This window comes from Cryptomeria japonica, chromosome 5, assembly GCF_030272615.1.
Source record: "Cryptomeria japonica chromosome 5, Sugi_1.0, whole genome shotgun sequence".
Classification (NCBI taxonomy): Eukaryota; Viridiplantae; Streptophyta; class Pinopsida; order Cupressales; family Cupressaceae; genus Cryptomeria; species Cryptomeria japonica.
In genome coordinates this window covers 298,220,199-298,246,974 of record NC_081409.1, presented here as the reverse complement: position 1 = coordinate 298,246,974, position 26,776 = coordinate 298,220,199, and positions in this window count along the sequence as shown.

The window sequence follows — 26,776 nt, the reverse complement described above, 5'->3', positions numbered from 1 at the left end:
GCACGGCTTCAATCCACTTTGTGAAATACTCTATGGCTGTGATAATGAATTTATGTCCGTTGGAAGAAGGAGGGTGAATCTTGCCTATGAGATCGAGTCCCCACTGACAAAAGGGCCAAGGAGATGCAAGTGGCTGTAGTTCTTGTGCTGGTGCATGTATGAGGTCTCCATGAATTTGACACTGCTTACACCTCTTGACAAACTGATATGCATCTTTTTCCATAGTAGGCTAGTAGTATCCAGTCCTGATGAGTTTCTTGGCCAAGGTAGGACCACTAGTATGCGGACCACATATCCCTTCGTGCACTTCTCGTAACGCAATCTAAGCTTCGTCACTCTCTAAACATCTAAGGAGGGTGCCATCTAGACCTCGTCGGTATAGGATATCAGCTAGGATAACGTATCGGGAGGATTGGCGGATGAAAGTGCGGCGTTGGTTGTTCGATAAATCGGGAGGTAAGATGTTGTCGCGAAGGTATGTGAATATGGAACCATATAACTGGGATTCAGGACCAACAACACATATCATTTCCGTGAGAGTGATCTCATATGACGGAATCAGCAGGTTGTCAACCAAGAACTCATAACAGGTCTCATTTTGTGGTAGGTCAATGAGTGAAGCAATTGTAGCCATGGCATCAGCAGCGCGATTCTGTTCTCTTGGTATCTGCTCAAACTCTATCTTTGCAAAGTGTTGTTTTAGATCATCTATCAGTTGTTTGTAAGGCATTAGCTTTTCATCTTTTGTCTGATAATCATCAGTTGCTTGATGGATGACAAGTTGAGAATCGCCAAAAACACGAAGTTCCTGGATCTTCCACTGAACTGCAATTCTTAACCCCGTTGTTAATGCCTCGTATTCCGCTATATTGTTGGTGCAAGGAAATGATAAGCGGTATGACTTTGGTATAGAATCGCCTTGGGGAGTTATAAAGAGTATACCCGCTCCTGCCCCGTGCTGTGTGTATGAGCCATCAAAGTATAGTTGCCATGGCTTTGCAGGTGATATTGTTAGAATGGACTCATCTGGAAATTCTGACTGTAGAGGAACATCATCTATCATGGGAGCATCTACCAATTGATCTGCGATGGCTTGTCCTTTGATTGCTTTTCTGTCCACGTATTCAATGTCGAATTCACTCAAAATCATTACCCACTTGGCCAGTCGCCCAGTAAGTGTAGCTTTGTTGAGCAGATATTTTAGTGGATCAATTCTGGCAATCAACTTGGTCTTGTGAGTGAGCATATAATGTCGTAATTTTTGTGAAGCGAAGACCACAGCGAGACATGCATGCTCAATTGGTGTGTAGTTGAGCTCATATCCCACCAATGTGCGACTGATATAGTAGACTGCTTTTTCCTTGCCGTCAGGTATTTGTTGTGCTAGTAGTGCCCCCAGTGCTGTTGGAGTAGCTGATATGTAAAGTAGCAATGGTTGATTCGGAATTGGTGGCATCAAAACTGGCGGGTTAAAAAGATAGTCTTTAAGTGCCTGAAAAGCCTGTTGACAGTTCTCGTCCCATTTGAACTTAATGTTTTTGTGTAGCAGGTGCTGGAAAGGATTACACTTATCTGCAAGTTGTGCTATGAATCTTCGTATGGACTGGAGTCTCCCTTGTAAAGACCGAAGTTGACTGATATTCTTGGGTGGCGGCATGTCCAAGATAGCCTTGACTTTTGCTGGATCTGCTTCTATTCCTCTTTTAGACACAATGAATCCTAGGAGCTTCCCGGAGGTTACTCCAAAGACACATTTCTTTGGGTTTAATCTTACCTTGTATTTTTCCAGCCTATCAAAAGCAACTGAAAGTATGTCCAAGTGTGTATTTCTGTCTATTGATTTAACCAAAAGGTCGTCGACATAATCTTCCACCTTTACATGCATGAGATCATGGAAGATAGTAGTCATGGCTCGTTGATATGTGGCACCTGCATTTTTTCAGCCCAAAGGGCATGACATTCCAGCAGAAGGTTCCCCATGGACAAGTGAATGATGTTTTATGTTGATCTTCAGGTGCAATCCTGATCTGATTATATCCAGAGAATCCGTCCATTAAAGATAACATCTCATGGCCTACTGTGAGATCAACAATTAAATCAATGTTTGGTAATGGGAAATCGTCCTTCGGACAAGCCTTGTTGATATCCCTGAAGTCTGTACATATTCGGATGCTGCGATCTGGTTTGCTGACAGGTACTAAATTGGAGATCCATTCAGGATAATCAATTGGGCGTATGAATCCGACATCTAGTAATTTCTCCAGCTCTGCCTTGACTAATAATGCCACTTGTGGATGCATTTTCCTCAATTTCTGCTTTACTGGTTTTGCCCCCGGTTTGACTGTTAAATGATGCATTACTAAGTCGGGGTCTAGTCCAGGCATATCAGCATAAGACCATGCGAAGTTGACTTGTCGTTCCTTAAAGAAGCTTATGAACCTTGCTTTCTCGGCCTCTGTCAATGATTGAGCCAAAAATATGTTGTGTGGAACCTCTGCTGTACCAATGTTTGTCTTTATAGTCTCCTCTACCAACATGGATGATTTTTCCTCGTATGATGCTGGGAGAATGTCAAGCCTTCCATCTTCGGGCGCCTCAGAGAGGTTTTCACCCTCAGATACGTCCTTTCTTTTTACTTTTTTAGAGTCAGAGAGCGCCACAGTGTGGTTTTCGCCGTAAGACCCTTGTTTTGTCTTTATTTTCACATTTTTGCGACTAGAAGGCCCGACACCCTCACCAAAGTATGCCATGTTATTTAGCTCTATGGCGTATCCTGCTTTATGGTCTCCAAGAGGAAGATCATCACGAATACCAAGATAATCAACAATAGCTTCGTCATTTTGAAATGTATCAATCTGTGGTGGTCCATCCTGATCCCAGTCAATGAGTTGGGGGTGAACGAGGGGAAGGTCTTTAGTGTTTTTAGAATCCGCTAGGCTAATAGTGAAGATGTGGTTATATTCAGGTATGTCAAGATAGTCATCGAGGTCGTCAATGGCACTCTCCTCATCAGTGTCGATCGTGAGTGAGTCCAAATTATCATCACTAGTAGCACCCTCAGGGACAGGTGTCCTCATCCTATGTGATCCTGACCTAGGGCCCTGAAACGAAGCTTGTGCGGGATCCTTATGGGTCGGTTCTTGACCAACTCTGAATTTCTTGTAAAACTCCTCCTCCTCTGTAGGTTCATCTAGCTCTCTAAATGTCTCATTAAGTTCATAATCGCTGGAGGATTTGTCTGAACCCCATTCCCACTCATTGGAGTCTGTGGAATAATTATCCTCTTGTTGAACTTCAGCCACTTTGACTCGCCATATCTTTTTTGTTCTCTTGTGTTGAATCTTGGGATTTAGAAAACCAAGCCCCTTAGAGCGTTCCCTTCTTGTAGTTAGCTCAGGTTGTAGAGGCTCCATGACACCTTCTTTGCGTAGTCCGAGAGGACTTTTTCCATCATACCCGAATCTCTGCAGAATTTTGAAACCTTTACTATAGTTTTCACAGGGTATTATAATCTGATCATGTGTATCATCTTCAGCGTCCTTATATAGCATTTTATATAAACTTTCTTCCTCTAGTTCGCCCCATTTTTGAAAGACGGTAGGATCCCATTTGAGGAGCATGATGGAGATTTGCTTATTTGGATGTGGTCTCCCATATTCCTTGGGGGAGTTCATGACTTGTCGTAAGAACATTGTTTGATTCAGAGTGTATTCTCCCATGCCTTTGTCTTGAAACCTGGCTCTAAGTTCACCTTGTTTGGATGTCGAGGGCTTTAATGACTCAGGATCAATATATGCTGAAGAAGGAGTAGCCTCACGATTGCTGGGAATGATAATCTCAGTATGTGTTCTCAAGTTATTGCAATATATGAATGGATTTGGATCACCATTGACCGTTACCTCGACTCCATTATGAGGAAATTTTATGCACTGATGGTATGTTGATGGGACCGCTCTCATTTCATGAATCCATGGACGTCCTAGCAATATGTTATACGTGAGGTCTAGATCCAGGACTTGACAAATCATGTCCTTTGTTACTGGCCCTATTCTTAGTGGTAAGATGACTGTGCCCTTGGACGAACGCTCTTCATCATCATAAGCCTTAATAGTGATTTGGTTTGTAGCATTCACAGCTTTGTCAGAATATCCCAATTGTCTGATGGTGCTCAATGTACAAATATTAAGACCTGCTCCTCCATCTATCAGGACTCGTTTTATTCGGTGTTTATGTATGAAGGCTTCAATATGTAGAGGTGCATTGTGAGGCTGACTTATGGAGGCGTCATCGGCTTCTGTAAATGTGAGGGAGTGTGGAACGGATAGGTATCCCACCATGGCTTGAAACTGATCCACGTTTAGATCCGTAGGGATAGCAGTATCTCTCAAGGTTTTGTCAAGGACAGCTTTATGTGCAGGAGATATACGTAAGAGCTCAAGAATAGAGATGAGTGCGGGTGTTTTCCCTAATTGCTCTACAAGATCGTACTCAGGCTTAGTTGACGGAAGATTGGTATTCTTAGAAGAGGTTCCTGGCAATGTGATCTTACCTCGACGGGTTGTAACATGACATTCAGAGGTAGCTTCGGATGAAGATCCCACACCTTTTAGGACAATTTTAGGTCGCTGAGGATTTTTATTTTTGATAGTAATGGTAGAAATATGATTGTCCATTGAGATGTGATTAATAGTGGAATCATAATTGTAAGATGTTCTAGTGTAATTGGCTTGATCATCTGTGACTTTGCCTTTTCCCTTGTCATGTTTTGGGAATGGTTCCTTAAACACCTCATGCTCTTGGTTAGATGAATGTCCCTCAATCTCAATATCTCCTCTGTCAATGAGATCTTGTACAATGTTTTTCAATCGATGGCAATTACTTGTCTTGTGACCCTTGCTCTTATGAAATTCGCAATATTCATCATCATTCCACCAATTAGGTTTTACCTTTGGTTCATATGGAGGAAAATCTGGGACCGTGATCACTTTGTTTGCTACAAGCTTTTTGAATACTGATTCAAGTGGTTCTCCCAATGGAGTGTACTTCCTTCGTGGTCTAGCAGCCGTTTGATTGTTCACTTGATTGTTGGTAGAATTTGATCCAGAAAAGATGAACTTTGGTCTCACTGTGTTAGCATCAACAACACCATCATTAACTGTGTTCTTGTTCTTGTTCCAAAACTTTGGTTTGTCCTTTCCCTTAAAGTCCTCTTTGTTTTCTTTGAATAGTTTGATAACTCCTTGTTCAATTAAGACTCTTTCTGTCGCTAGGCCCTTTTCAATGACATCCTTGAATGTAGACAAACAAGCTTTTCTGAGATCATAACCAATAGCCTTGTTAACATTTTGTGTGAACATTTCCACCATTTGTTTTTGCGGGATTTCACAAGAGCATCTGCTAGCTAAGTTTCTCCATCTTTGCAAAAATGACGCAAAAGATTCTCCTTCTTTTTGTTTCGTATTGCACAAGGTAGTAACTGAGACATCTGTTTCAATGTTGTAAGAGAAATGTTGAATGAATGCCTCTGCCAAGTCGCCCCATGACTTAATACCGGGAGGTAATTGAGAAAACCATTCCATCGCTTGATCTCCTAAGCTCTGTGGGAACAACCTCATTAAGTATGTTTCTTCTGCCGCTACCTCAATGCAAGCTGTGAAGAATTGTCTTATGTGTGCCTTGGGATCTCCTCTCCCTCTATATTTGTCAAATTTCGGTGTTGCAAAGTGCGGAGGAAACGGAGGCATTGGAATGCTCTTATCAAAGGGATAAGGGCATATATCTCTCATAGTATATGTGGGTTTTGATGTGCCCATGTCTTCCACTTTCTTTTGTAGATCTCTAATTTGTTGCTCCAAATTATTTTTGGGAGGAGATGGATTTCTTGTAGCATATCCCATGTTTGAAACACCCATTTGAGGAGGAGCTTGTTGCATGTATGGATGATACTGATCGTAGACATGTCCATATGGAGGTCGATATTGTTGCGACATGTATGGAGCACTTGGCATAATTTCTTGTTGAGGAACCCCATATCTGTTTTGTGTATATAAACCATATTCAATGGGCCTTTCATTTTCCATTGTGTTGCCCCCAATTTTGGCATGAGGTCTCCTTGTGTCAAAATTTTGAGGAAGTCCTTGAGTATCCATTTGTCTTGGTTGACCCATATCTTGAGCATGTGTTTGAACATAAGGCCTCCATGATGGTCTTTGAGTGTAAGTATCATGCATTTGAGCTTGTGTATGTGGGATTGCTGGTTTCTGAAGCAAAACTGATGGTGACTCCGGCATCATATTATTGGGTCCTCCACTATTTGGTTGAGTTTGTTGTGAAGGTCTACTTTCCATAAGTTGAGATAAGTCAAAATCATGTGGTATCTTAGCTCCACTTTGTGCCATCATGTTTAGAAAGTATTGACGATCTCTCCTCATTATCTCTTCAACCAATCTATTGAATTGAGGATCCATTATAGATTCTTGTATGTCTGCTGATAGTATTGAAGAATTGTCCACATTATCATTGTGTGTAGCGTTGTGTATAGCGTTTGCGCTTTCCATATTTGGATTGTGTCTATAAACATTCATGTCTGGTAATGTAGTGTGCTCAGGATTGTAGAAGACATCATTGTCATACTCATAAGAACTCATGTTTACGGGCCCTTGAGCTTCTTTAGCTTTTCTCCTAGATCTTTGAAGACGGGTTTCAACCATGAACTAGGTGTTAGACCAATATGTGAGAGACTTAGACGAAAATGACAAGAGTATGTAAGACCAAGAGTTGTATGGAGTGTAAATGAATCTGAAGTTTACTTGCAATGTCCAAAGTGTAAGACCAAATATGTATGTTGTAGAGTAGGTGTGACTTCCAAAGAGAGGATAGTTTCTCTTGATGAGGTAAGCTGACCTTGACTCTAAGTAAGACCAAATGAGACCCAAAGGTAAGAAACCTTGATGAGGGACCACTTAGCAAAGTGTTGTTGTATGTAGTGTGTTGACAAAGTATAGTGAGGACAAGCAAGTGACCTTTTGACTCAAGTTTAGACAAGTATGACTGTAAAATGAGGTATGAAGCAATGATGGACTATGTAAGACCTTAGAACAGGCTGAATGCTAGATGAACCTGAAGAGACAATCTAGGAAGCTCAAGTGTGCCGAAACTGATTTCTTTGTTTGCTTGACTGTTAAACTTTTTTAAATCCTGACACAGACGCCTCTGTATACTTCACAGACGCGGTTTTAAGACACAGACGCTATTCTGTTTGACACAAACGTGATTCAGAGATTTCCTGTTGATGTTTGCTAAGACTGTAACAGTTTTTGCAATTGTGGACACAGACGCGCCTGTATACTTCACAGACGCTATTTCCAGACACAGACGTGTCTCTGTTCGACACAGACGGTGATAAAAACACAGACGCTATTCTGTACTTCACAGACGCGTTTATCAGACACAGACGCGGTTTTAACAGACACAGACGCGTTTCTGTAACCTTAGTGCAATCTTTCCTATTTGTGAATTTGTTTTGCTGTGACCAAATCTGATTTTTCGACTGTTTTTCATGACAAGAGGACACAGTGTTGATGACCCAATGTTTGCAGACTGTTTAGACTCCAAAAAGTGTGTTGTTTGATGTAAAAAGTTTTTGCATACACTTGAAGACACAAAAGACACAATGTTTTGCTGTTTTGTCTTGATTGTTTGAGTGTTTATCATAAGTCAAGCACAATTCTTATGGCTGGCCAGGACAATAATTGTTGATCCCGCATGGGGTTTTACCCCCGAGGCTACGCTATTCAGAGCGGATACTTAGATGCTTGACCTCACTGGCTCCACCCTCGGCACTCACTTCTCGGGTCAGCCAAGCATCAGTCCCCATGAAAACTCCCCATGGCGAACTTTGTATCTCTACTAAGAACCGTATATGTGTGGGCCGCTACCAGAGGTCCGACCTCCTGCCTCAACAACTAGAAGGATTTGGGCATCTAAAACAATGAGGTACTAGTAAGGGCATCCGCTCGTGTGGCCATACATGCGGCACTTTCAGCTCTGTAAATACAGAAGGCTCCCAGCCGGTAGGGGTTACGCCCTACAAATGATCAAATAAATTTGATCAAACGGGTTTATGGGGAGACATAGTGTCGGTATGAACTAATCAGCACACGTTATTCATAGTTTTCACCATGAATACATTTGATTATAGTGGTTTGGATGAGGTGGGTTTTCCTCGCTACCACTTGGGTCGTTCTCTTCTCACTAGTAGTCCTAATGACCACACGGGAAGACAGGCCCTCTAAAGAATAAACAAAAAGAGCCTATTGCTCAAGACACAAAAGACAATGGTTCAATTTTAGTGCACCAATTGAAGTGTTTGCTAAGCTATGAAGACAAGGCACACAAATAAAATTACAAAAACCCTAGCTAAGGCCCTGCAACAAAATTGTTAGTAGTTTGGGTTGTTTCAAATGATAACCCCTTCCTGCAAGCACACAAGTTAGGTAAATTTTAAGAAAACCCAAAAAGACTTTGTGAAAAGGGGCCTTCAACAAAAAACGTATTTGCCTCCAAAGCAAGCTGCACAAACCAGGTTAGCTAGATCTGCAAAGGTTAGCCAAAAATAAGCCAGATCTGAAAACCCTAAGTACAAAATCCGAAAAGCCGAATCGAAAAACTTGAAAAAAAAATTCTGCAAAACAGAATGCACAGACGCTGTTATACCAGACACAGACGCGTCTGTCCGACACAGACGCGGCTCTGTGATTCGCAGACGTGATTTCAGAACACAGACGCCTTTTTATTCTGCAGACGCGATCAGAGGGTTCACAGACGCGATTCGGGATCACAGACGCGACTTTCGGAAACCTGCAAAAATAGAAAATGACAGAAACACAGACGCGATAAAAGATGTCACAGACGCCTCTGAAATACAAAAACGCGATCCGAACACTCGCAGACGCGAAAAAAACCTAAAATGTCGTCGAAATCGTCCGATCTGCAACTTCAAAAATGCAAAATCTGCAACAAAATGTTAAATGCAAAGGGACAAGAGTCCCACCGGGCGTGCCAAAATGTATATGGTGAATATGGATAGCAATAAACAACAATATTGAAAGACTAAAATGGATTCAACCACCAAACCCTAGCCTAACAATGAACAAAGATCCACCATAACATATGAAGATAACCTAAGACAATGCAAATATAACTCAAAAATAACAAAGATTATACCATCACATGTCCACTAGGGTTTTGATCTCCATTCTTCCTATCTCCATTGATCTTGTTTGATATGCTTACTCTCAGATTTTTGTAGGCACAAGAGCTCAACAAAGAACGGAATGTGGTTGCAAGTAGGATCGTAGTGTAGCCAAGTACTCCAAAATTAGTCATTCGGATTAGTCATTAGGGTTTGATAATGAAGAAAGCATCTCCTTAAATAGAAGACACAATAGAAATGGAGGGTTAAGATTGAGAGGTGTAAAAAGAGAGGTCGGCTAGGATTAGAGGGTAGGTATAAGAAATACCAAAATAATGAAAGGGGTAGGTAGTGTAGGAAATAAGAGATGAATGACATGTGTCATGTGTAGAAAAGGTTAATGAATTAATTAAATAAATAAAGATTTATTTAATTAATAGAAGAAGTAGGGCAATTAAATAAATAAAATATTTATTTAATTTAGGAAAGGGATAATTTAAATAAATAAATGTATTTATTTAAATGAGAAATAAGGCTAGAAGAGGATAAATGAATTAATTAAATAAATAAAGATTTATTTAATTAATAGAAGAATTAGGCTTAGATAATTAAATAAATAAAATATTTATTTAATTAGACATGACAATTTTGGGTGTCTACAGTTGTATATCTCAGTCTACAACAAAAGCAGAGTATGTGGCTGCATCCATGAGCTGTACACAAGCAATATGGATGAGACATGTATTGGAAGGATTCAATGAGAATATGATAGAATCAGTGGTCATATATTGTGATAACACAAGTGCAATAAACATTTCAATGAATCCAATATTGCATGCTAGAACTAAGCAAATTAAACTGAAGTAACATTTTCTGGGAGAAAGGGTGTAGTAAAAGATAGTCAAGATGGAACATGTGTTAAGAAAGGAGCAATTAGTAGATATATTCACTAAGCCATTTCTTAAGGATACCTTTGAATATCCAAGGGGCAAGTTAGGGGTTATACCCCTATCACAGGTCAACTAAGATGTTGTTGATGCATCAATCTAGTGGACTAATTGAATATCTTTCACTATGGATTGATGAGAAGTGGGCTAATCCTCAAGGGGAGTAGCTAAGATGAAGAAATCAAGAGCATCACAGATGAAGGAATCATTTGTAGTAGAAAATATGGAACTTTGCACATTTGGAATTGTTGTCAAAGAGGGAGAAGTAAAGAAAAGTTGGAGAAGTAAAAGAATAGAAGTGCAGTAAAGGCAAGTGTAGTAGTCATAACAAGGAACTCTAACAGTTCTACATGATAAAATTTTGGTGTTGTTATTTTAGTGTTGCCATCAATGCCAAAGGGGGAGATTATTCACATAGTTTTGGCATAACTAATGATGGTGAGATGAGAAGATGACCGGTAAGATAAAGTTGATATGTTCAACTATATGTTCATGGCAGAGATTTTTGGCTTGATGATTGTGAGAAGTCATTTGATGACTTTGTTTGTGTTGTCATTAATGGTAACCATGTTTTATTAGTCATCTAAGTCATCTAAACCTACCGATAAAGCCTAACCGATAGTGAAACTGGTTCACAACAAGGTTAATAGGTAAACAAGAATAGTATGATGATCAATAGATCGGTATGGATGATTGGTGAGGAGTTAGGTGTTGCGGTTTAGAACATATGTTTGTGACCTTGGTATGAGTCTGTGATTGAAACCGCATCAGAAAACTCAGTATATTAAGTAAGTTATGATTGATTGTTGTGAACTTTGTGTAGAAGAATGTATACTGGTGACAAATCTTTAACTAGTAATGATTTAAGGTTTGGTGGTGGAACCTATCATGTTCAGAACTTAGTGATGATGTGTTAGAATTCATGTGTAAATATAAGATGATGTTTGAGAATATACAAGGATCAGATTTCTTGGGAAAATGAAAAGTGCTTAGCAGAATGTGACAAGGGTTTGATTGCTTATCAAATCGATGTGCGATGATTATTCAATGGTGGAAATTGTCTAGAAAATAGTTGTAATTATCTATAATCTATTATGGAAAATTGTTTTGTCATGCTAGATATAAATTCAATGTATTTTGACGTAACTAGGGCTATGTAACCAACCTAGTTGACAAGTGTATTTAGGTCTAGTTTGAGAAGGTTTTTTGTGTCGGTGGTTTGAGAAGAAGAGTGTGTTGAACCAAATTGAAGAGTCTACATGTGAGAAGCAGAATTGAGATGAAAAGGATCTGTACTAGCAAGCAAGGAAGTGTTATAATTAGATCATTTGCCCTATTGTTCCCTAACAGTTAGAACACTTTGAAATCTCTTAACTGGTTAGACTTTAACAGGTCTAATATTAAAAATCCCTTCACTCGATTGCTCATTAGCTTGAGTTTAAAATTCTCTAGCAACATTACTCCTAACAGGGTAGAGATCCTAATAGAGATAAGTCTAAATCTAGTCACCAGGTGATTCCTGATAGGGTCTGCTCTTAACCGAGAATATTGTAAAGCTCCTAACCGAGAAAATTCTAAAAGAGTGCAAATATTTTGTGGGTGGTAATTCCCACCATGGTTTTTCCCATTTGGGTTTCCATGTGAAAAATATCTTTGTTGATATTGTGATTGAATTGTTTATATGTGCATTTGTTATCTTTAATTTGGTTGCATAATAATCAACACTTGAATGAATGGTTTGGTAAATCAGTTTAAAGGATTGTTTGAGTAGTTACCGATACTGGCTTTTGAAGTAGTTTTTGAAGTATTAAATATTTATGTTATTATTGATTCACCCCTCTCTTAATAATAACTAGATTCTCATAATAACCGCCTGGTTAACCACTCTTGTTGTGCTCAGATTATGGGATATGGGATGTTAACAGGGCATCCTGTGGGTGGAACAACAGAGTGTGAGATGTGGAAAGTTTCACAGAGATAGTTCAGGATTTCATAATCATCATTATCTGGAAGTAGAGTTTTGCTAAGACGTTCACTTGTTAAAATCTCGTGGACCTTGAGATATTTTTGCCTCTCACATTAATATTTTTTTACAATCTTATAGTGTTGATTTGTGTTTGACATTTCTACAATCTGTTGTATCCATGTGCATTGTCTGGAATGTATTATTTTCAATCTGCATCATGCTATATATTACAAACTTTGCATTTAACCTCAAAATATTATTTTAATCTGTATATGCATACATGTAGAGTAATTGGAATGCATTTTTACATGTTCTTTGAATTCAAAGATTGGATTGGTATGGAATTTCTAAACACTTGTACATGTTTGTGAATGCAAATATTGAATTGGTCTACAATTGCATAGTAAGTCGTATGCCATTCTATGGATTGATAGACATATACATGTATGAATAAGGATGTATGCAGTTACACACACACACATATACTCACAAACATGTATATACACAAATATGTGTCAATATATAAATTTATGCATCTGTTTATGACTTTATATCTAATCACATATGTGTCTGTATATATATACTCATTTGTGTATATATATGCATGTGAGTGAGTGTGTGTGTGTGTGTGTGTGTGTGTGTGTGTGTGTGTGTGTGTGTGTGTGTGTGTGTGTGTGTGTGTGTGTCTGTGTGTGCATATATATATGTGTGTGTGTGTGTGTGTGTTCATATAGCTAATCATATATAATTGGAGCCCATTAGATATGTGGAACCTGTAGAAAGGTATTCATACATATACAACCCATATATATGTGGACCCCATCTATTGATAGGAGGGAGACAACTTAGCTTATATATGGCGAAGGGTGAAAGCTGACACCCACCTCATATACAATTATGCATGTATTAATTGTATATGCATGGAAATTGCGAAGGGTGAAAGTGGTAAACCACCTACTATAAAATTGTGCATGTATTAATTGTATATGCATGGCAATTGGGAAAGGGTGAAAGGTGGCAGCCATCTCCTATACAATTGTGCATGCATTAATTGTATACACATGACAATTGCGAAGGGACACAATTATTAATTGCTCAATAAATAAAACAAGATGGTAGGAGAGAATAAATCTAGAGGCAATTATTAAAAAAGAAGTGAAATTGCTATTTAATGTGTTGATGGGATATAGTTTTAGTTAGTTAAAAAAATATTCCCTGTATAAATCCAAAAGGTTTGTATATGTATGTATTGTTTGTAGAAGACATAGAAGCCACCTTCAACCTTTACACAACAAGATAACAACTAGCCTTTAGGGGAAAGATCATCGATAAAAGGTTCAAGACCGTGTTCAAGTTCGGGGATGACTGATTTCTTTGGTACTTGAAATTGTTTCTGGGTGAATGTTTCATGAACACAGATCACCAGTATTGGATGAATATAGACATTGTGGCCATTATGGTGGCTTGGGCTTGCCAGATTAGGAAAAGTTCAGAGAAAGTTAAATGGTTGTTGAAAGAAATTATGGACGATGAATGGGTGCTCAATCTTGATGAACTTTTCATAACGACTATTAGAGGGCTAGGGATTGAAGTTCCTAAGCTAGAACTGGGTCATGGGGTTCCTGCAATTTCCCCTTCATTCGATGGGAGGTGAGGGCCGACCACAAGGAAAAGTCTACCAAAACTACACTTGGATGGATGATGTTGGAGATGTGGCTCATGGAGAGGAAGAAGGTAGATGAAGGAACATCAGGTGGTGCATGTGAGGCAAGATGTGAGGGAAGGTTAGGAGGTGTAGGTGAGGCGGGAGGTGAGGGAACATCGGAAGGTGTAGGTGAGGTGGCAAGAGAGGGAACGTTGGGAGGTGTAGCTAAGGAAAGAGTTGCAAATGGCACTGGTTATTTGTACGAAGTACCAGAGGTTCTTGCAGAGCCTGAAAAAGATGAAGACTACGTCCCCTTGCCCAGGAAAAAGAAGCAAATGTGGGACTGAATGAATATTTTTGTGTGTGACACATTTTGGGTAAGCATTATATTTCTCAATGTTTTTAATTTTAAAGTAACAAAATACATAAATTTTAGTGGGAATGGTTGTTGGGAATGCCTATCAATACTTGGGAATGGTTTCTGGGAATGCATGGGAATGCTTCAAAATGTTTCAGATTAAATGTTATAATTTATCTAGTTCGTAAAGGAGAAAATATGAAATAACAATGTGAGGTAGAAAAATATGTATGGTAACAAGAATAATACCTATGTGTTTTGTTGAATCTATTCAACTGATGTGAGTGTTTTCCACTTCATGTTTTTGCTTTTTGTTTTTCTCTTATACTGCATTTCTTTCAAATTTGGCTCTTTCGATGAGATGAGAATTTATTTTTTATAAATGGATTGTGTGGTTTCCCCTTTTTTAATGTGTTGTTTCAAGTTTAAAATTTGAATTTACATTGTTCTCGATTAAATCTACAAAATAAATTCATTTAAGCTTGATTTGATTATTTTTGGCTAGAATTTGGTGGCCTTACATGGTTTTTGTTTTCATTTTATGTGGGAATTGACATGAAGAGACGTGAAGGAGACAAGAATGTCTATACATATGTGACGGAGTGTTGGGTACTGTGCCAAGGGAAGGAGGTGTCGTGGCACCAATGTGGACCCAAACTAACCAAAATGTGCTATGTGAAGGGTCATGTTTGGGTCCACGTGTGCCATGTTGGAGATATTAATTTGTATGTTGTGTTTATTTTATTGGTGGTTGAGGCTACATAACAGAAACTTGGTCACGTTTAAAATTTTTACAATGACATTTGTAGCATCATAAAATTGTGACCTTGCAATTTTTTGACCGCATTTGGCTCTTCATGTTGGCGAAATTAATCCCTAAGCCTAATTCAAGACCTGACAAATGCTCATAGCTCACCAAAAATGCATTTCCTTGCACCTCGCATTGTCTGTTCCTTTTTCTGTGCTAAATTAGGGCAAGATAGGGGTGTGGTGCACCTGGCCCCCCTAGGATAGGGGTGTGGCACCCTTGTCCCTACCCTATTTTGTGGCCCCTTTTCCTATTCCTTGCATTGGGCTTGTCAAATGGGATGTGGGAAAAGTTTCCACATGGTAGCCTAAGACAAAAAATCAGTCAAATTAAAACCTAATTGATGAATATATAACATACATTTTCTCCTCCTATTTGCATAAGTCAAGAAGTGGAAATTAAGTGCACAAGAGAAAGTAATGTGAACAAGCATTATTGTCATTCAATCATTATTGTCATTCAAGCATTATTTTCATTCAAGCATTCAAGCATTCAAGCAAAATTTCAAGCATTGAGCATCTCAAGTCTCCTTTCAAGGCTAGGTGTAGCATTCAAGTCAAGGATTCAATCATTGAAGAAGAGATATCCTTTAACATCCTACTCCGCATATCCTTTCAAACAACTCTATCTACATTTCAATTGCATCCTCTCTTGAGGTGAATTCTACTTCATACATTTCCTTTCATTTACTTGCAAGTATTTTTCATCATTTGGTTAATTCCAAAACTAGGGTTTGATCTAAAGGCAAACCCCCAATCCCAACAATATTTCCTCTCTTTTCCATGTGTAGGTTGTAGGTGCATAGATATAATTATAGGTTTACACTTCATTTTAAAAGACTAAAAAACCCTTTTCGACACACAGATTTTTCAGAGGACCAAGTACACTTTCAACCTGGTCCCAAAAAATTTCACTCAAATTTACAAGGGAGTTTCATCTTGACATTTTACTGCTAATTTTAGGTGCACAACTTCATCCCACATTCCTATTTCAAGTTATAATCATTTGTTTGTCATCTTTGCACTTAGTCTCAAATTGTTTAATTCAACTTGTTCATCCTAAAAGAGGGGTTACTTTACTTTCCAAATCCATTGACAATTCACTTAGCATTCAATCTATTTCCATTGAGATTGGATATAGTGAATTCAACCCCCTCTTTTAAATGTGATGTGTGTGAGAGGTTGAAGAGAATACTTTGTGAAACTTCCACTCCTTCTTGAGGATAGTAAAGCTTTCCACTCAATCTCCTCATCATCTTTTTTCCACACCACAACATTTTATTTTTGTTAAAGGGGCCCACTCCTTGGCATGGTGGCACATGAAACTGCTCAAGTTGACAAGTAATTATTTCGTAAATGCATGTTTTAATATTTCCAAATGTTATGTAGTGTTTTATGCTTTTTGGTAATTGACATATGTATGGTCCGGAAGATGTTACGTTTAATGTGAATATTTACGCTATTTTTTCTGTTATGTTTTTGGTGTGTGGTTGCACAAGTTTTGCCGAATAAGATAGTCATGTGTGGGGCCCATGATGCACATATTCTATATCATCTTCTGGACCCATGAATGTATTGACTCCTCTCCCTTGCATCAATTACGTTAGTTGGAAAGGAGATGGTAGGCATAAAGCCAATACTATAACCTTTACTATGTCAGTTAACTTATCCTCCTATAATTTTGGTTGCCAATCCACTTTTTTTTTAATAAAATAGGACGTAACTAATAGCAATGAATGGCTTATACTGGAAGGTGATCCCATGGTTGCAATGTCATTAGGCCTAGCAATTGACAATCATTGGAAAGCCATGAAAGCATTACTGCATAGTCAACATGCACTTTAAAGATGAGATTATTTTTATCTTATATAGCCCTTCTTTTGAGGTTGCAACAGTAGGCCCACACTGCAATAAATGGTGTTGCAGGTTCTTTTCTTCTTAGCGCATCCATTACCACTACAATCCATTTTAAAATCTAGGAACTATTTGTGGTGTAAGGAAAGGAATGTGTTAGTATGATTAGACTTCAAAATAAAAATCCATATTAGAATTACCTTTCATTTTTCCCTCCCTTACTTGGATTTCGTATGGCACAGCGATTAATTACACCATTGGGCTCCTTTAATGTTGATGCTAAACCAAGTTATATTTAAATTGAATAGTCTGATCAGTACTGTAGACGTCTAAAAATGACCATATTCCTAAATGAATATTTAATGTTCATTTTATTCTCATTCCTCTATTTTACTTAAATCTAATTTAATTAAAACATCGACATTCTTCTGTTTAATTAAATAAGTTATTCAATTTATTTATTTAAATTCACTTAAGCCCTTTATATAATTTAATTGGATAAATCATTTTATTTAATTAAATCCTTTCTCTCTACTTTTAATTAAAATTATATTTAATTAAGTAGTTCACCCCAATTAACTAAATCTAATTTATTTAAATCCCCAACTTGCAACCAAATTGAAACAAAGCAATTTATTTTAATTAAATCATATTATGCCTCACCCACTTGCTTCCTAACCCTCTTTCTAGATTCTTCTAGAACCCATCTAAACCTAATCAATTAGCCTAAATCCTTCATTTATCCCCTTTCCCTAAATTTGAGGATGTCAATTCTCAAATTTGGAGTAAAGTCTTCCAAAGGCATTAAAGCCTTTATGCCTTCAACAAGCTAACTTGTTGAATACCCTCAAATTTGGAAGGACTCTTACAAGTTTGTCCCCAAAGTCTTTCAAACCGTTAATGGTTAACTAACCCTTTATGGCATGGTTAGAGACTTTTTTCCTAACTCAACCCTCATCTAACCCAAGGGTCTCATCAAGCATTCATTGCTTCGACCATGGTTATTCCTTTAACCCTTGCACAATAGTTTACCTTTTGGGTAAAATCTTTATCCAATGGATAACCTTAACCTACCCTTAACCCTTACCTCCTAAGGTAACCAAGAGATCTTCTCAAGCTTTTAATGCTTCTTACATCCCCTCTCAACCAGTCTTATGTTGACAATTGTCACCATTTCATTGGTGAGAATTGCAAACATGGATTGGTAACTTTCAATCCTTACCCTTGATAAGATCCTTCAATCCTGACCATCCATTTCCCTATTTTCCCTATAAATAGAGCCCTCATTCCCTCATTTTAATCATCCAAGTCTTTAGCATCATACTTATACTCAATTTTAGCAAGCATTTAGCCTCTCTTTGCAATAGGAACAAATCTAATAAACATTTTAGAGCATTTCTATTACCTTAGCTTAAATCATATAACTATTATATCATGTTAAGATAGTATTGTTACTAACCTTGTCATCTTATCATCTAGTTTAACTCATTTGTTAGAATCATGCATAAATAGGATGCATTCATGGTAAAATTAATCTAAAGCATCCCGCATTCTTGCATTTTTCATCCCTAAGTCACTTTGCTCAGTGATCTGAGAGAAAATACATTGGCTTGAGGGACCTTGTGAGATAGAGAACCATGGAACACTCCTTGGGAAGTTGAGCTATTCCTCATAGCTCCATAACTTGCACCAAGAGTCTCATGGGTGTGTGGGTAAGTCTTTGAATATTTTCACAATTTAAGGTTCATCGAACCGCTTTTCTCATGTACATTTCTGGCACCCACTGTGGGGCATAACCCTATTAATCAAATCAGTTTTCGAATATGACCAGCTTTAAAGGTATGCGGGAAATGAGAATCGGCCTGTAGAGAACATCTCTTAGCACATTTTGTTAACAAATCAGAGCATCCAGTATACTGTTCGATGCGTCGGACTCATATCTTAGCGCATGGGAACCCTTCCTTAGCACATAGAGTTTTTAAGTCTTTCTTGTAGATTTCAGCATGGGAATTTAATAGTCCAGCACATTTAGAAAATAACTTAGCACGTCGGGTCTATCTGATAGTACATTCGGGGCATTCTGTAGCGCGTATAGTGTATTATATAGCGCATCACAAACAAAGGGTAGGAAATAATTTGTAACAAAGACCTCGAGAATTAGACTTGTGAAAGTCCACAAAGCCATGATTTTGCTAACTGATTAACTATTGTTTTGCAGGTAACCGAAAGTTTAATTGCAGGTTTGGAGCCTAATTTTATTTTGAGCTAGGTTTAAAGTAGTTTGAAATTTTTTCTAACTTGGCTAAGTTAGTTAAAGATTTCAATTCCTTTCATTCTTGTTAAACTAAAAATTGAACTCACGCCTTATTTTGGGTACCTAAAAAGAACAACAACAAAAATCTTTTCTTTCTTAGGAGAAAATTTTCATTTGGGTTTCTAAAAAGAACCAACAAACTTTCTTTTTTGCAAAAGAGCTTTAAAAAGAACCTCACCATTCTTTGGTGTATAAAAGGATCCATTTAAATTTTTTTGCAAGGTAAAAGAACCTCACTTGTCCAGTTTATTCAAAGTAAAAGAGGGAAGTTCTTCCCCTTTTGTCGATTTCTTTTGCTGACCAAAAATTGAAGTTTTTCTTTATTGACCAGGTTTCTTTACTAGAATAGACAATCACTGATTTGAGGAAATAAAATAAACACCATGTTTTTGTGGAGCAATATCTCCACCTAGGCTTTACCAAATCATTGTGATAAAGGCTAAAAAGAACACTTACGTGCTTCGCTTCAAAAGTGGAAGGTATATGCTCTCCCCTTAACTGGGTGATAAAAAAGCCATACCACTCTTACGCTTTTAGTGTTTATAGCATTAAGTCTTTTAGAAGTCTTGCCCTCCCAAGGAGTCAAATAACTCTTAAAGCCATTCTTTGGTTGGTGTGAGGGGAACGACCTAAGTGGGGAATGGCTTTGAAGCCAAGTGTTCCAACCCACTATAATCAAATGTGGAAACTAACGAAAGTCCTTTTCAATGGTTGTGCACAACGATTAGCCTTCCCCCAGTATCTTTACGATACGTAAATATTTTGTTCTAAAGGTTGGGAGGCCTCTTGAGGAAGTTTATCACTAACGACCAAACAGGATTGATTACAAACTTTAGCACTAGAAACCTTGAGCTAAGTCAGTATCCAAACATTTGCAGTATCATAGTGCAAGGGTGGGGAAGAATCTGCCCCCAAATTACTCACCATATATCTCCCAATATAGCTACTCAATTGTGAAGTAGTTCACTTTGAGTTAATTTCTAGCAAAAGGCAAAAAAATGTGCGCCCCATAGGGTGATAAGGCTATTTGAGATAACAAAGTTTCAAGAATAGTGAGTTATGGTATTGTCGATGACCCTTGAATAAAGAGTCTGACTAAATTGTATTTTTTGTATCTAAAACTATTAAAACACTTGGGATTTGAACACATCCTTGCAAAATATACACTCATTATTTAGACTAGGACAAATGGTTATCTCGTTTGTGATTTGTTTTCATGTTATACTTCAAAAAATCATTTATCACAGTTGAAGCAAAATTCAAAACTCAAAAAAAAAAATCACAGAAAACTACCAAGTCAAAATTACCAAGGCATTTTAGCGTGTAAGAGAAACATCTTAGTGCTTAGGAACCATATTATAGTGTGTACAAGCTTCCTCATAGTGCATCAGTTCTGAACTTTAGGGCATAATCAATCCCATAATTCAATAGCTAGAACCTTAATGCTTTCTGGAAATAGCCTAGCACGTTGAAGCAATATCTTAGCGCGCTGAGTTCAAACATTAGCGTGTTGGGGTCAGCAATTAGCACATTGATAGGACATATTAGCGCATAAGTTTTCAAACCAAACTAAACTCAAATAGTCCAAGATAGCGCGTCAGAGAGGCAGCTTAGCACATAGAGATCATCCTCTAGCACGTTAAAAACATTCAGTAGCACATAGCCGAAACTGAGAAAACAAAGAGTGAAACAGAAAGTATTTTTGTAAATTATAAAAACAGTTTACGAAGCCCTTTTTCCTCACTTGGACTCCATCAAACAAAAATTCAAAATCAGAGTATCAAAACTACTCCAAAAGCAAGTTCTCCTTAAAATGAAGTTGTCAAAAGATAAAACACATCTCTCCTATTAGAATTAGGTAACACCATCACATGTATCAAAAGGTCTTTCAAATCACATAGATTTTATCCCAAAACATACTTGTTTTAAACTCATATTTGTCAAATCTAGTTTCCATATTGGGAAATCTCTTATTCCATAACATTTGACGTGCTTTGTCGTGAGGGGGTATCGAAACCTTCATTTGATAAAAGTACAACTTAAAGTTTCCAAACAAGATATCTAAATCCAAAACAAATCAAAGGAAACCATTGATCACCTGTGCATGACTAATCCTCATATTCTGAGAAGAAAGAGTATTTATCGCAATACTAAATTGAGGAAACAACAACCTAGTTCTCTAAAACTTTCCAAATGGAATATATTTTTATACATCAATCACCAACTCTTCAAATCTCATCGAACATTCCTCTGTCATATGTGCTTATATCTTCAGGACAAAACAAATGATTTTGACGAGGAACCATTGAGGAGTAGAGCATTCTGTCAAAAAGTAGCATTAAGCCAACACTTGAATCATGGAGGAAAAATCAATCTAGCTTTCTTCCTAGAAGTTTGCATCACTTACAACACACCTTGAGTAGAGCCACCAACACTTGAACAAGACAAAAAAGAGGAATTCATTCCCTTGATCAGAGAAAGATTCTATTAGATTCCCACTATCATTCGCTCTCAATGAAACAAACAAAGAGAAACATAACCTAAATCTAGTATGGGGCACCGATTATCAAACCCCTTCGACTATCCAAATCTAGAAGACACAGAGATCACTGAAGAACTCCTTCAAGAATACCAAGAAAGTGCCTCATTCCAAAGACTCATGGAAATAATCATAGAGGCAGACAAAGAAAAATATCTACTCATGCTCTCAAGAAAAGGAGTTAATATTCCTGAAGACTTTGATTCAAACATGTTTAGAACAAGGTCTCAACTCTATACTTATCAAGAGTAGAAAAGAGAAGAAGACCCAGGTGACCTTGAACAAAACATCCCTAAGCAAAAACATACCCGAGCAAAAAATCCATGAGAAAACCATACTGCTACACACACCATTCCAAGCTAGACATAATGAGAAGGAAGAACTCTTTCCCCAGCAAACAAATGCACCCTTGATTACTCTCACAGAACAAATGCAAATGCTGAAAAAGCAAATGCAAGACATGAAACAAGGATCAACAGTATGGTATTCCTTGAATGAAATTTGTCCTTATCCTTTTGATAGAAGGTTAAACATGGTACCTTTTCTCCAAAATTCAGACATTCCCAAATTTGACAAATATGATGGGAAAAGCGATCCATGTGATCATGTTCAGGAATTTTGTACCATGAGCCTAGAATTTGCCCATGATGACACTTATTTGATGAGATTATTCCATAGAAACTTGGGAGGGCAAACAATGGAATGGCTATCCAAAATCACACCTCTTGTCAGATCCTTTGATGAGTTATTCAACAAATTCATCACTCAATACTCCTACAACATTCAACATGCCATCACCATGCTAGATGTCTGCAATACCAAATAGAAAAACAATGAAACATTCATCATATTCCTTCAACGTTGGTGATGAATGGTCTCAAGATATCCTCGAGATGTGCTTGAAAAGGAAAAGATGGGAATTTTCATTGACAACTTGAATAGTGAGATGAATTACATACTCAAATTCAAATGCATACCATCTTTTGCCAAATTGATTGAAAATGGCATCAAAGTAGAGTAGGCATGTGTCAAGAAAGGAACATTAAAATTCTTCAAAGAAGGAACAAATTCATCCAACTACAATAACTTAGACAAATCCCGGTTCTGGACCAGAAACAAAAACATTGGAAATGAAGGAGGAAATGAAGCTAAAGATGTGAAGTCCAAACAACTATTGTTGGCTTTATCAGCTAATCCTCAGGCTACCAAGAATCAAAAGGGTGCTAACCAAGGCACTAACAATTATGCACCCAATACCAATCAAGATCCTCTCAACACAAACAACACCAGCAATATCCAAAACAATAACACCAATTGAGGACCCAATACAAACTCATGAGGTAACACCAACAACTGTCCTAAACGCATTTACACACCCTTAGGACAATCATTGGAGTTTGCATTCAAAGAGCTATTGGGAAACAAAATTATCTCCTTACCAGCAATCACTAACTTTGAACCACAAATCAAACCACCTTGGTGGAATGACTCACATTTTTGTGACCTTCATCAAAAGAAAGGACATCAAACAAATGATTGCATGAGACCGAAAAACATTGTTCAAGACATGATTGATAGAGGCAATTTAACAGTCGATGGTCTCAAGACAAATGGTGACCATGCAGCCTTTAAGAACCCTCTTTCGAACTACAAGAAGGATGGAGCTTCAACCTCAAATGATAAACATGCAGCTCATATCAATCACATATACAATAACACCATTAATCATATATCAACTGATGGCAATCAAGTAAATGTTATTACAATCAATGACAAGCATGAACATGAATCAATCAATTTAACCACTAGAGCTCAAAAATATGTCCTGAAAGGACATACATCAATAGCGAACACCATACCCAAAATTCAATATGATCTGGTCAGTCAACTGCGCAAAACTCCTACTCAAATATCTTGGAACATCTTGGAACAAGCACTTTTGGAAACAAATGTACCTCAGGATCTGGATGCTGACAAATTCCAAGCCATGGTGGCTCACATGACAGGGCCTTATAATCTCACCTTTTCTGAGCATGATAACATTTCATTGAGCCATCCACACAATACTCCACTCCATATTGAGGTCTTGGTCTACAAACATCAAGTCAAAAGAGTATTAATAGATGGAGGAGCTGGAATCAATATCTGTACCTTAAAACTTATTTGTCCATTAGGATTCTCTGAGGAGTCTATTGATCCACGCAAAAAGATCACTATGAAAGCATATGATGATGAAGAAAGATCATCCAAAAGAAATGGTGTTGCCAATTCAGGTAGGACCCATACAAATGGACACTATGTGCCAAGTCTTAGACATAGACCTCACATACAATATCTTATTAGGTCGGCCTTGGATACATGAAATGCAAGCACTACCTTCAACTTATCACCAGTGTGTTAAGTTCCCATACAATGGACAAGAGATTTCTATTTCAATGGATCATAACCCTTTTCAACATTGTAATGCTATGGGGAAGACCAAGATAGTTTGGTTCCACATAATAGAGAAAAACAACTTTCCTTAGAACCAGATCTTCAACAAGAAAAGCCTAAGTCTTTATGTATAGATTTCAAACAGAAGATGAAAATCAAAGAACAAGGCATGGGAGACTACCCTTTGGAGCCCTTGTGTTTATTTAACTTACCAGCATTGCCTAAATCTCATGGGCTACCTACAACATCAACACATCAAGCAACCCAGCCCATCACCAAGTTTGATGGCAAGTTTATTCAACTAGGCACACTAGCACATGAATCAGAAGAAAAGGAAATCCTTATTTGGCTATACAAGGATGAAGAAGAAGATAGAGAAACTACTATGGAAGTGGCTATACCAACACAGCTATATGGAAAAGGCTACCTAATCATGCAACATATGAGATACAACGGCAAAGGACCTATCGGCAAGCATCAAGAAGGCGTCACAGAACCATTAGATCCTCCTTCATAGTTTTGTAAAGACAAAATAGGATTGGGCTATGAACACACTCTACCACCAAAGAAGACACCAAGTAAATATCAAAAACCTGAGTGGAAGGAAAAGAAGAAATACAAGGAAGACTCATGGTAGAGGCATTATTTGAAGTAGTACAAACAATCCGAAAGGAATGTGAATATCAGGAAAAAGAGTAACATCAAGAGCAATCAGTCATTCAAAAAGTAGAAGAACCTTGTGTAGAGGTACATCATGTTCAAGCACTTGTTTCAAACAAAGAAGAATCACCCCCAGACAACATCATTACTCCCCATGGAGAAATAATATATGAACAGATGCAACAAGTCGAAGCAGGATCTGATACAGAATCTAAGAAGACCGTTAGAGTAGTGTCAATCATCAAAGACCTCTTTTCACCCTACAACATACCAGTCCACAACACTAAAAGAATATGGCATAATAACTCTGAGACTAAATCAAATGAATATAAATGGGGCAATTGTTCCAATGTTGCTAAGGATATTATTGAACACACTAGTCATACACCCCTTTCTCAAGAAGAACAAGGCATAGAGCCTAGAATACTTGAATTTGGTACACATAATATCTATGATGCCACAGAAAATGAGCAGAAATATTATGAGCAAGTTCACATGGAAGATGAAACCATCGAAGACCTCGACAACATTATTAACTTATTCAATGTCTCAGCCAACCTCGATGATACATCCATCCTAACACTAACAATGTTTGAACTTGACCCACCCAATGATTCTTTACCACTCATATAACCTAACCTCATAGATTGGGATGAACCTGAAAATCATGATATACCAATATTCCCAAATGATGAATGCATTATCCATTACTTGTGTACCATTAACCTGAAAATAGACTCTACCAGTGAACATAGTAATGACATCTACAATCAAGGGAGTGCCAAGTCTCTTAGCCACAAAAATGAAATAAATAAAGGATCTACTACTAAAAACCAGTCAATGGCAGCACTAGATCACAAAAAAATAAAAATAAAGGATGCATCTGCAGGTGAAAAACCTTTTTGGGGCACCTAAAGATGAGAGACTTGACACTCTTCCTCAACACTATCAGGAGTGATCACCCATATTGATTGATCCCACTCAATCAATCAACATCGATACAATAAAATAAACCAAAAACATACACCTAGCAGAATCTCTGACAAAGGAAGAAAAATAAGAGTTTATCAAATTCTTTAAAGCAAAGCAAATAAACTTTGCTTGGTCATACACAGATATGCCCGGGATTGATCCACATCTAATCATGCATCACTTGTCTATTACTCTAGCAACCAAGCTAGTTAAGCAAAAATTGAGAAAGATGAATCCACATGTAGCACTCATGGTCAAAGCTGAGCTAAAGAAACTATTAGATGTCGGATTTATTCAACCTATAGACTATGCTGAATGGATTTCCAACATTGTGCCAGTTTCAAAACCAGATGGCAATATGAGGATATGCACCAATTTTAGAGATGTCACAGCAGGCCATGCAATGTTATCACTAATGGATGGTTTTTTTGGCTATAATCAAATCAAGATAGCTCGAGAGGATCAAGATAAAACAACGTTTACCTATCCTTGGGGAATGTATTGTTGGAATGTCATGCTTTTTGGCTTAAAGAATGCTAGGGAAACTTATCAACGAGCAATGACAATGATCTTTCATGACATGATGCATACCTTCATGGAGGACTACATGGATGATTTACTAGCTAAATAATTTACCTGAGCAGAACATCTAGGCATCTTAGAGAAATTTTTTTAAAGATTGGAGAAATTTCAAGTTAGGCTCAATCCTAAGAAGTGTGTTTTTGGGGTTACATTAGGAAAATTATTAGGCTATATAGTCTCAGAAAAGGGAAATGAAGTAGATCTTGCAAAGGTACAAGCCATCATGGAGATGCCACCACCGAACAATATCAGCCAACTCAGATCATTGAAAGGATGGATCCAGTCAATTAGGTGATTCATCGCTCAACTAGTACATAAAATTCTACCATTCAACCATTTGCTACATAAGAATGTACCATTTAGATGGGAAGCAAAATGTGCAGAATCATTCTATCAAATCAAGAAATATCTAATGAACCCACCAATCCTGGTACCGCTAATAGCAGGGAAGCCACTTATTCTCTACATATCACTGGGGGCACTATTAGCACAAGAAAATCAAGAAG